Source organism: Chlamydotis macqueenii, chromosome 1 (assembly GCF_036417535.1).
Source record: "Chlamydotis macqueenii isolate bChlMac1 chromosome 1, bChlMac1.mat, whole genome shotgun sequence".
In the NCBI taxonomy this organism is placed as follows: Eukaryota; Metazoa; Chordata; class Aves; order Otidiformes; family Otididae; genus Chlamydotis; species Chlamydotis macqueenii.
Window position 1 is genome coordinate 148,469,397 of NC_141556.1, and position 12,938 is coordinate 148,482,334.

Sequence of the window (12,938 nt, forward strand, 5' to 3'; positions counted from 1 at the left end):
TTAGTTTTGATGGATCTAAAGGTATTCAAGAATCTGGAATGAACTGGATCAACAGTTGTAAGGTAAACAGCTATGGTCATGCCAAAACCAGAAAGGAGTTCTGCTTTCTTACACTTTTACATCCACATATCAGTCATCTATGAAGAGGGAAAGGAAAACTCAAATCTCTCTAGTTTTCACTGGAAGTAAGAACATGGCTCTGTTCTCTTGACTCAGAGGAAATGGCTTAAGCACTGAGATAAAGGAATTCTAACTAAACGTCTTCTTCTGAAGTTACATCACCTTTTCTAAGTATCTAGATATAAATTGGGCTACTGAGAGCAAATGCAAAAGGACTTAAAAATGTTCCTTTTCTGTGTGATGAAAATTAAAAAAAAAATAAAGTTTGGATTTACCTGAAATGAAAGATATCACTTTAATTGTCAAGCAGCAAAAAAAATAATTTATTCATACAACAAATATATTATTTTTCTTTTTCAGATTCAAACCAGAAATATTTATTAAGAAATCTACTCTTTCAACATTATAGTGAGCAGTTTTACCACCTCAACTTTCTGAAAGTTCTGCAGTATATGTAGACTATTTTGTTTGCCTAAAAGTTAAAAATGCCAACCTGTTTATAGCTCTGCTCGGCATACATTTTTGCTTCATTCCTCCCACTGCTTGTATTAATTTTCTGTGCTTTGTAGGTTCTACTGGGATATACATAGCTTAGATCTGTATCGTATTTGTCAACACAAATTCTTTTGTTAGTAATGTCATTTTGGATCCACCATCTACTCTTCAACCAAAGATAGTACCTATCCCACCCATGTGATGGAGCCCACTCTGTTTGTGCAGATCCTTAACCTATCAGAATGTGTTCCCAATATCCCACAACAGCAAGATCTGCATCTTCAAATGTATTGTGCAGCCAAGGTTTCAACAGAAGTGTTTTCTATCTTCTGCTTTTGTTGTCAGGGTCAGAAAGATTTCCCAGCAGATCACGTTTATTACCTTCTTCACAACTGTGGCACCATCCTGCCGTCTGCTATTTCATTTTATTCCAATTATTCCAGCATTCAGTATTTACTGAATGAGTTCATAAAGTTTCCCAGTCTTGGTATGGCTAACTTGTGGTCTACTCTTCAGCAAAATAACTGAAAAAATCCACCGCCCATTTGAAGCAACATACAGCACTGTTCCTAGCCTGTGTCTACACTGTTAATTAGAAGAGGTTCTGGAACTAATCTCTTCCCCAGCGTCCAATGGCACCAGTTGGTGAGGTCTACACTGCTTAAGGCTTTTCCTTTTTTGGTGCAGATTTGTTTTTCAAACACACTTTGCCAACAACTGAGCAGTGTAAACCTTCAACGTGAGACTTTCAGGGCCACAAAATCCCATCCACACTGGGCCTAACAATTAGCTTACACACAATTCATTAAGGTCAGCAAAAATATCTAGAAGCTTACTATTTATTTAGTTATCTAATCTCCTTTTTTTACAGTGTGTTAACTTACAGAACTCAAAATTCTGACCCTAAATGCTTCTGCTGAACCAGCCTTGTATTGTTTGATCACCTATGGCTTAGACTCTCAAACGCCCCCTTTAACCAGAGTCAGGCATTTGTCTAAATGTTACTGCTGAGCTCCATTACTTCAGTGGCAGTAGAGGTTTTTACACAGAGAAACCTGATAGGATACAACTATGGGTTATCCTTAAAATGGGAGACTTCCAGATGGGCCTCAATCAAAGGCAGACAGATCTGAGCCACTGCCTTAACTGCTGAGATGCACTCACAGGGTAGGAGCAAGCATCCTCCATAGCAAACGAATCTGGGAGACCAGCTGAAGCAAAGAACCTGGCATCTCCACCCAGAACTGCCTGGTGGAGATTTCCTCAGCTACCTGGGAGCCACTCAGGCCAGGTGCCTCAAGCTAGAGATTGTGAATGATTTCCATGGGGGGGGGGGGGGGGGGGGGGGAACAAACAAACAAAGAAACAAAAAAAACACACACACAAAAAAAAAACCAAACAAAAAAAGCAAACAAAAAAAAAAAACAAAAAAAACCCCACCACAAACCCCAGCCAAACAAGAAAAAGACAACTAATATGCACTTCAACAGACTTTTAATCCTGGAATGACTGCACGTTCAGAGATTAACAGCTTCCTCTGAATCATGCTGTACTAGAGCCCCAGACAGAGAAGTGGATTAGATAATATTGGCAATCAGTGCCTATTCAAATGCCCATTTTAACTGAAAGAAATACTGCATGTATCAAAGAACAATATTTAGGATACAAAATCTCACCTTTGTCTATTGTTATGTAATGTAGTAGCCATAAATGCATATACTTCTCAACTAAGTAAAATCTTGCTTCTTATGACATTTATCACAAAAAAAAGCTACTCAGTGCAGTCCAGTACTGTGTTAGGGAAATGAGAGGAGCACTTATTCCTTCACATTAGTTAACATGTCAAAAGCTTTTTATCTCAGAGATATTAAATGGTAAGAACAGTGTGTTTCAACTTCTAAATTGTCATACATCAAAAATTTTGGAGGAAGTCTTTTTTAAATTGGCAGTTGTCATTTAATATACAGAATGATCCAAAGCATATTATTTGTGAATGTTACCAGGGAGATTTCATTGGCTTTTGTGACATTTCCAATCTTTGGTATAATTGGCTAACAGCTTTTTTAACCTAATGTCTTTTAAGAAATAGTGTACCTGGTGGTCTGGGGTATCACATCTTCTGTCTTCTCTTTTCTTTGTTGTCCAGAAATGTTCCCATAGTGATAAACAGTGACATTATTTTAAAAGATAAAAACCACCAAAATTATTTTCTGTCTGACCTTTACAGTTACCAGAACAAGTGGCTTCTGTTAGCAAACTAGTTCAAGTTTTTTTTATTACAAAGGATACTTGGCAGTATTCCGTAAGAAAAAAAAAAAAATTCATGTTGTTCTTGTCAGGGGAAGTCATTAATCCCTCACTCCTTATGCTAGGCTAACATTTTAACAAAAATAAAATTCTGGGTACTCTAAGATGGAAGAGGAAGTTGACTGTGAGAGGCAGGCATATTTCACATAATGCTCTTTATGAACGTATTAATGTAGTTTTGTGTCTTTGACTGCACCACACTGAAGCAAGTACAGTGGGTTTACCCAGGAGTTCAAGGAAATTTTGGTGACCTTCACTTCCCAGCTGCACATTTATACATTCAGAGTTTTCTTCTTCACTCCGATCTGTTGTGTTATTAGGATGATGCTCCTGCAGCTGAGGCTGCGGGATAAGACAGATAAATGACTGAATGGCTTAATGTGGCTAAATAGTTATCTTTACAATACAATTTTAAAAATAATTCTGGCTATTCCTCAGCCGTACTGTTTTTTCCAGGTAAAGGCTTACAAATCAATTGTTAGCTCCACTCTGTACCTCTCAATGTTGGTTTTACAGGTTACCACAGAACTTTAGAGGTAGAAGTGCTTGATAATTCGAAGACACCTCCAGCACAGATCCTTTTAACTGCTGTTGTTGCTCTGGTTCTTCAGCCCAAGTAAGGATGGTATATGTCTTGCTTTCAGCTCACATGACAAAGGTATGACATTGTTGTCACCGATTCTTAAGAAAAACTGTATGAGTTAAATTACAGTAGCAACAGAAGTTAGAACAAAGCCCTCTTTCTTGTTGAAACAGCTTGCTGGTTTACTGTCTTTTGCTCAGCTGGTGGTACTGTACATAGCCTGCAAAAGGATGAAATACATTTTAGGTGCCTGAAAGAAAAAAATACTGTTTAAAAATACAAGATTCCTTTAGGAAAATAATTGGAGGCAGTTATAGCCATTAACTCTGGAATACGTAATTCTTCCTACAATTCTTAATACAAAGTGAATGCTGTTGCATGCCACAGTATTAAAGAATATACGAGTTAAATATCTTCCTGCTTCAAAGATGCATGGCCTAAAACCTGAAAAATTACAGTATATGCAAATGATCATACAGGACTGAGTTTACTGACCATTTCTTTGTGTTTGGGGGATAGATTTCTGCATGGCATAATATTTCCACTTGCATTGGTTTCCTGGCATGAAAATGTTTATTGCACTCATTAGCTAAGAGGATGTCGGCACTGGTCCAATGAACACAGATCTGCCTTCTGATTTCAGCCATTAAATTGCAATGGGATTCATAGGCTTAACATTGTGGGTATGAGAATAATAAAATGGAACTCCATCTTTAGCCCAGTTACCATGGATGCAGTTAAAGGTCATAGTGGCAGCTGCTAACTAGTTGCCTTTTTAGCTGTATTTCCCCTCCTGCTATGTGTTTTTGTGTACCTTAGATTCTGCAGGTCTGCCTTAGAGCAATTCTACTTCCTTAACTTGGCATATGGGCGTCTTCCTCAATGTGACGGGTGCGTTCCCATAAACAGGGTTGCTACAGGCATCCCTTTATTTGATTATTTGCGTTTTAATGGAAAATGAATGTAAAGACCTTAGCAAAAAATAGAAATGCAGCCTGCACTACATCCCAAATTATTTCTGTTTTCTGCACTCTGCTTCACATTCCTAACTGGGGGGGGGGGGGGGAAGAAAGAAAAAAAGCCCTGCATATAGTGAATTCTCATCTCCATTTAAACTCATTATGGGTTCAGGCACTGAGGCATTCACAATGTGGAACATCAACTACTACTTCTCCATTCGGCCCAAAGTCCTAGGAGTTAATTCCCTGTACTGCATGAAGTGTCAGAGTAATTACCGCTGATCAGCCCTATTTCTCAGAGTTCTGTCCTGCTTTGAGAGGCACCCTGTTTATTGATGCACCGCCACATCATCACAGTGCTTTCATTCAGGCAAGCCGCTTAATCGAAAGGGCTTGGACAATACAGGATTTTCAAAGAGAAGAAGTGGAAAAAAATTAAAAGTAGCCAAGTAAAATAAAGTGAATGGTAAAAAAACCCGAAAGCTCTACAAAATATTTCCTTATGTCAACACTTCATTTCAATAGATTTTAAAACTCCTATTCATTTCCAAAAGAAGGTACTGTGAGTCTTTTCTGTGGTGACTCAACTACGTGATCACGTTCTTTCTGAAGATTTTTAAGAGCGTAGTGCTGGAAGCCCTCCTTGAGGAACTTTTATTGTTTTTTGTTCTGTTTATATCCAGGCTATGAATATGTCAACCTTTACAAACAACAATACAAAGAAACTTTTTTTAAGTTTTTATCTCTCTATTTTAAAGATACATTTATGTAATTTGTCATTTCACAAAAATAAATTAAGTACTATATGAGCCAAATGTTTCAGTTCCACACAAGGGTGGCTTCTGGTTCTCTTTGGCAGCATGCCACTTTATTCATTTTTATTTCAAACACAATGTGAAACTTTTAATTTTAATGTAGTATATAAGTACGATGACTATAAAGCCTGCACTGTAACTAATTCATGCTCCTCTTCTCCTTGCACTTCGGTGAATTTTAGAGGGTGGCAGAAACTTACACTGAATTCATTTCAACTTAAATACTGTCAGACTTTGTGTGTTTGTTAGAAAGAGAAGAGAGATTTTTTCAGGCCGGCATTTTTATTTAGGACTCAGTGTTTACCTTGATTAAGTTGCTTTTGGGCAGCTCGTACGTATATTCTTGTGTGTCTGTGGCTATTCAACCCATTGCGAAAGCAACTTTTTAGTTGAGTCTGTATTACCTGGAGAAGTGAAACAGATTGCCACATGGAAGAGGAAACAAACAGGTAATGACAATCACAAGTGTAAACAAACCAGTTATCTAAATGTTTGCTGAGATTCTTTTAATGACATCATCCCCTGTACAGCATTGCTTCATTAAAAAATAATAAGTTTCATAAGTTGTTCAGCGGTATTGTTGCAAATTTCAGAATAAGACTGCTACGGCTATTGCAGTGTCCTGTTTTACTGTTTCCTCCACCATACTTTTAATCAGAGAATTTCTTTTTGTGCCTTGTTTACTGTTGATATTTTCTGGCTGATTGGATAGGAATGACATTTTGACAATTTACTGTAGCAGTAAGTACTGTACAAACAAAAGGTGCTGATGAAAACTCGGAACCCATTATTATGTAAATTATGGCTGACTAACAGAGATTCCATCTCCCAGTCACCATCATTGAGACCAGTTTTACTCAATGATAATAATTTTCATGATTGCAGTCTTCAGAGAGATCAGAAATATGCTTTAGCTGTTGCATTTATCTACTGTGGGTACTTGACCCTTAATTAAATTCTGAAACTTTTTTATATAATAAAGTAAAATACAGCTGACACTTCTATTCAAACAAAGAGCATCAAACATAGATCTACCAAATAAGATAAAGGTATTTCAGACTTACCTTGTTGTAATGCTAGTAAACACGAAGATTACAACATCTTTTGAAAGAGAGCTTAAAGTTTAAAATGAAAAAAAATAAAAAAGCATGCTGTCGGGCAATTTAAATGTTGCACTTCAGTGCTGTGTCTGTTGAATACTGGGCTTGCTCCGCAGAATGGTCTTGAACTTTATATTAAAATATGCATGACAGGAAAAAAAAATGAATGAGCTTTGAGTATACAGATTATGTTTGTCTGCTCCCATATATGATTGCAGTTGTAAGTGCAAAAAGATTAGAAAATAAAATAATAGGTTATTTAATGTTGCCCACTAACTTTTATAAGACAGTACTCTCTTAAGTCTTGAAAACTTTGCTTTGTAAAACTGTTCCTCCTAAAAACAGATTAGAAGTAACTCAAGGTGCTGCACTACTGAGCTACTGTTCTGTTGCTAACTGGTATAAAAACGACCAAACATCGTACAAACAGATCAGTTAATTGAGTTTATATTCATATATATATATACACCAAAAACAAGACTAGGAAAAGGGATACACTGTAGGGAAAAAGAGAGTGGGGATTTTCATTTCATATTTTCATTTTTTAAGACAGCTCTGTAAGCTTTTAATACTTCCTTCCCCTCTCTCCCCATCATTTAGTTCTCCCCTCTCCTCCCCACTCTCCTTACCAGTATTTTAAACAAGAAAAGGGCCATTCCAGGTAAGCAAGAACAGTCAAGCTTAAAAAGAGGCAAGGTATTATAAAAATGGAGATTCAGTATTTCTTTAGACATAGCACTTTGCTAAACTGTCAGTTCATAGAGCCAATGAGCTAAGAAAAGTAATTACTTAAGTGGATTTCATGAAGAGTAGAAAGATGATTGTGCCACATTAAATAACAATTGTATCCTTAATGATGTGTTGGACTATAACACAAACATCCTTCTGCCATTATATGCACTACAATATACCTTTCTAATTACTCCAGTGGCTTCCTGTTCCTTTATTAAGATGCTATGCTTTCAGAGACTATGTAAGCATTATACGAGTGCTTTTTTTTTTTTTTAAACTACAGTGAATGCAGCTGCATGGTCATTGATAAATTGGTTATAAATTACTGACACATTGTATATGAATGGAATCATTGTTTTATTGCTTTTCTTTCCTTCATGAAATACAATTTTTCTTAGAAGATACGTAATTAAATTCAATAAAATTATTTCTCCAGGTTTTTTTTTATTTCTAGATACATAAGCAGTATAGCAGTATAAGTCCAGATAATTCATAAGGCAGATTCAAGACAACATGGCAAACTTTAGAAACAAAGCTAGAATGGGGTAGGTAATTTGGTATTATTCATGTCAGTGATTTCTTGCTTACAGCCTATGAACCCTTGTGGATCCTTGGGCTTCCTGTCAGTGGTCCCTGAAAAAGCTGTTTTATTATCTGCAAGCTTAAATATATTACATGCATATTCCTCTCCACTAAAAATATTTGTAGATTGTCTGCAAATTCAAAAAGGTTGAAAACCACTTCTCCATTTCATTGCTTGTATTCTGTCCCTTAGAGGTTGAAACCCTACACTCCTTAGCACTGCTTTATATAAATCAGTATGCTTTCTATGATTTCTAGAGTTACTTTTGTGCACTGACCGCTCATTAGACTTGATTTTCTAACATTCTGTCAGCACACAGAGCTTACACTTGGACCTAGTTAAAGTTTGCACACATTAATAGTCCCGCTGAAGAAAAAGGAAACTTCTTTTATGTGGAAATTGTTCCAAATTCATAAAAGGATTGAAGAATGGGAAAAAAACCTCATCATAAAATCGTACTATTTAGGATTTTCTGTCAGAGCTTCCCTTAACTCTTACAATATATGTGAACAAAATAAAATCTGCAAAATATTTTTTCCTCTGTTGTCTCTTAGTAGAGATGCACTCCTTTAACTCATAAATCATGTTCTTCTGCTACCTATTAAGGCCATCAGTAGTAATAATTCTATGAACAATCCACTCCACTTCTATGCACATTGCACTGCAGTCCCAAATAGGGTAGTCCAAGTCCTGCCTTGGGAATTTTATCAGTAAAATTGATAGAATATTGTCGAAGTTCCTTACCACTGTTGGGTAACCTGAAGTTAGCTTACACCAAAGAGAACAATATTCTTGTTTTGAAAATCAGATTTGACTCTTTTGAAATATGGCAATAATAGGAAAAATACATCATAGTATGACCAAAGTATTTTGTGGTTTTCATCAGTATTATATTCCCTTTATGAAAAACTAGAACACATTATACAGTTAGTTTCACATCTGACTGTTCACACATTGTCAAATTAAGAAGCAAAAATGTCAACAATTTAAAATAAAATCCGTATATAAAATTCATTTGTAATTAACATAATCAATTTCTTACAAGTAACTCAGTAGGTATATATTTTCTCTCAGTCTCAAATTCTTACTGGTACAGTAAGAGTTCTGTGCTTGGATCGTATGCTAGGCAGAATTATAGGAATTTTTATAAACTCCCTGCTACACCGCTTGGTTAGCTAAATTCAAGATTAGTAAATGGTCCTTGGAAAGTAAGCAGAGTAGCCCCCCTGTTACTGTATTTGAAGAGTATATACATAGCCATCTATTCTTCTGCAGTTAGTCGTAAGAAGTCTGAGCCAAAAAAAAGCGTTACCTGGTAAAACTGCAACTAAGTGAAATTTTTGCACTGGAATGAGCAAGTAGCAACTGGGAATAATTTGTCATTCTTACCTGTAGTCCTTGTCATCTGCAGAGTATCCATTACTCAGTACTCCTCAGAATCGGACCCATCGTGAGGTGACAAATTCTGTTGCTCCTTTTCTGGTAGAGAAGGATGTACAGATCTTAAGCTTTGTTCTTAAGGTTAGCACTTACCTACTTGGATTTGCTTAAATCCAAGCAGATAATATCTTGAAAATGAAAACAAATTGTTGAAATTACATTGCTTATGGAATTTTCCACTGTTTTTAAGGAAACAAAAACAGCTGGGAAAAGAAGTAAAATGTGAAGCTGGACAAAGATGGTTACATATAATGATTCAGGCACACTTTGTAACTTATAATTGTCACATCATATCACAGATCTTCCTGCCCACTGGAGAGAATGGTTTGTCAGTTTCTCTTCAAGTTTGGGAAAAAGTAGCTCATATACTTGAAACTTATAAGTTACATCTGGGACACTGAGAACTCAGTTCAGTAGAAAATTTAAACTGTGTTTAGGTACTTTAGTGAAAACTTTCAGGCTTTGAAATCTTTGGTCAGAGGATGCCTTGCTCTTGAGTACTCAAACTCTGCTGGGGTCTTGATTTTCCACAGGATGTCTAATGTTCCTTGTTGCCTGAAGTTGTGTCTAGAAATGCTTCTGTGTAAGAAAGAAACTAAATTACCCCATTTTCTCCTTCTGGTGGGTTAAGGAACAAGCTTTGATTTCCAGGTGCTTTTCTTGTTATAGGTTATCTCCAGATCACCGGAAATGGGCTAAAGATTAAGTTCACCTCATGTACTTCTGACCTATCTGCTGTTGCTTGTTAAAAAGCAGATTGCTCACTGTTGTGGCAGTGAAGGCTGGAGGTAGGGATTTTCCTCCATGCTCAGCGTGTGCCTTCTGAGGGCCACAGTCCCATCATCTCAGAAGAAGGTCAAGCCTGCCAGGAGGCACTGCTGGTTTTGCAAGGACACAGGGTAGCTTTCCAGTATAGGCAGAGTTCTTGACGCCTAAAGGTCCCACATAACTCTGACCAAGAGTCAGCTTCGCCAAGAAGAATACCTTAGTGTAAATGACGTAGCAATTTTTTTTTCTGTTTGGGTTTCTGATTAAAGACCTTAGAAGTGCCATACACATTACCAGTTAGGCTTGGCAAGAGCTCTGCCACGTGGCAAAGTCACCCTATCAACATTGTAGAGAAGGGAAGCCAAAGCAGAGACATAAAGTGACTTACCTAAGATCATATGGCAGGTGCTGTGAAGGAAGGAAGAGTGCTGGTTTGAAATCTGCATCAGAAACACAAGTCCATTCTTCTGCCTCTGAAAGGGATGACTATGTTATTATTATTATGACAGTGACTATACATATAAAAATTATCATTATTATGGTATTAGCATTATTATTATAGTCTGTAATTCTGGATTGCAAAATTCACTCTTGCTGCTTAGGAGGTGCACAATATCTAACATGGTACATAGGTCTGCCTCCCCACGGACAGGGAAGACTATACAAGCACCCATCTGAAAAGTGGCCATGTTGAATCCCTCTGCTTACAAGCAAGCCAGTGTATTTTATATCGCTGTTCTTAGGTGTACACAGCACTGGATTGTGTAGGTTGCTCACAAGGAAAATGGTGCAGAGTTGCAGCCTCACGTTCCAGCAGTGCACGAGCTTTAGAAAGTAACAGAAGTACAAAACTGGACTTCTAGCGAGACTTTTCACCTCGGTTTTAACTGAAGTATCAGGAAGTCGGTCCTTCTGGCCCTCTAAAGGGTGTTGTTGCCTGTTGCATGCCAGTGCCTGCTCCTGATTGCGGGTCCTGAAGGTGCTGCAGAGGTTTTGCATTCCACCTTCGAGTGAGCTGGACTTATGAACTGGAACTAAGATCAGAACTGGCAGCTAGGCTCATGCCAAATGGAAGTTTTATTTATTTGATCATTTCATTGCAAGGTAGACACTGTGTCTGTGGTTTATATCTTTAAAATCAAATAAACTATTTATATATGGTGAAGAACTGTAAAACACATAGACCTTATTCACTAATATTTTTATGGTTTCTTTACACTTGACAAGCAAAGAATTTGTGAAAGTGTTTTTTGTACCCAAATTGCACAGATTTCTTGGGGTATTTTTTAAGTTAAGAAAAGGTATGATCCAGATTAGTAACACAACTTAGCTCCTCTTTTTCCCTAACATGCAGCATGAACTCTTCTGAGTGAATTTTTAATACATATTTTTAATTGAATACTTTTGATGAAAACTTCAGAAAATAACATCAACTTTTGTCTGTTTAACATTTTCATGTTATTAAATGAGGATACCTCATGTGAATTTCAGGTCAGAGTGGAAATATAAATTAGTTACTGTTTTCCTTCCCATCCTGATGTTATATTGTTTACATCACCATGGAAATGTAAATGCAAATTTTCTTGCTACACCATATCCATTATACCTTAAAGAGAAAACAGTCTAATAAATATTCTCAAAACTCCTATTACTTATAGGAAAGGAAACTCGAAAGTCTGCAGTCTTTCAAAGTGTCATTGCTACTAACTCGGGCTACATAGAGGAAGAAATCAGAACTGTTCTTTCATAGAGACGAATTACCGTAAGCTCCAGAGGAAGCTAGCAAAGCCATGAAGAGGCTGCAGTTTGCAAGCCAGGTCCCAACTGATATTTTCCTCCTGTGGACAAGGAGCTCTTGGACATTTTTCCTTCTCCTGCTGACAGTTTGTCAGGTTGCTGCTGCACACACCTTTGCAGCTGCAGCTCCTGCTGCACATGTTGCAGGACATGTGTGGAAGGTCATTAGCGGGTTCAGGCTGCATTACTGTCATCCTAAAGTACAATCTTGCCATGCACTTTGCACTGCGAGGGCTAGGAAACCAGTATCTTTCGTAGTAATGACTTCCAGTTTACAGCCTTCATTTGTTATATTTCCTCAATAGCTGTTGTGTTGAGATTAACTGCATAAATGGTCTGCAGCTGGCTGTTATGAATTAAGGGAGTTTAATCAAAGTATTTCTAATGTACAGCATAATGATAATACATGGGGGAAGTACTATTTAAGAGATAATGATGGCTTCAGAAGATCACTGTTGTAATGTTTAGTGCATATGCCTTCAGCATTGAATTTGTTGTTGTTCTGAATATGCTTAATGGATCAGTGAAAAGCTGCCTAATGTGGGATTGTTTGATGGGGCTGACAGAGCTGGAATTAGCCCATTGCTGTTTACTGCATACAGCCATTAAGATTAATTGCTGCCAGATAATTTTGACTGTTTTTATCTTCAGGAAAAAGTGTCACTAATGGGTTTATAAATTGGTTCACTATTACTAATAGTAAGGCCAGTGTAACAGGAGAGGATGTCAGCAGCTAATTCTAAAGATAAAGGTAAAAAGTATAAAGTACTATATGACTTGCTAGTTTTAAGGGATAATGTTATCTAATAACAGACAGACTGATATATGATGCTCATTAATGCTATTTCCTGGGCTTTGGGTTGAACCTAATAGATGCTAATAAAGTCTTATTTGATGTACCATTAAAAAGCTCAATCTGTTTTCTGCATTAATGCACAGTGTTGTTTATCACATTTTCAGTGACTAAAACCCAAACCCTCAATCTGTTACATAACTAAACAGTAGCAGGCTAGTTACACCTATTTTTGTCGTTGTTTAGAGACACAGAAAAATTTATAGGGCAACCAAACTTCTGCATATACCGTATGCAATTCATGTCATTCAGCTTCCTGTCAACAATGACAATACTTCAGATTTCATTTTAACGTATCCTCTTTAACATATATCGTCACTGGTAAATTCTGCAAAGCAGTCCCTCCAACACATAAATTAATTGCTTTGCAAATGTTAGAGAATAGT

At 37.0% G+C, this 12,938-nt stretch overlaps 1 long non-coding RNA gene across 3 annotated transcripts in view; it reads left to right on the plus strand.

Moving 5' to 3' along the window:
* The window catches only part of LOC147602310 (uncharacterized), a 40,009-nt gene extending 27,415 nt beyond the window's left edge, over positions 1-12,594 (plus strand). For 2 of the 3 annotated variants that reach the window (XR_015257712.1, XR_015257711.1), the window contains exons 3-6: positions 3,439-3,580; positions 9,106-9,215; positions 9,325-9,458; positions 11,561-12,594. This is a non-coding gene — a long non-coding RNA (uncharacterized LOC147602310). The remainder of the gene's footprint in view (positions 1-3,438; positions 3,581-9,105; positions 9,216-9,324; positions 9,459-11,560) is intronic. The other variant, XR_015257713.1, reaches the window with a different exon arrangement.
* Positions 12,595-12,938: the final 344 nt, after the last annotated feature.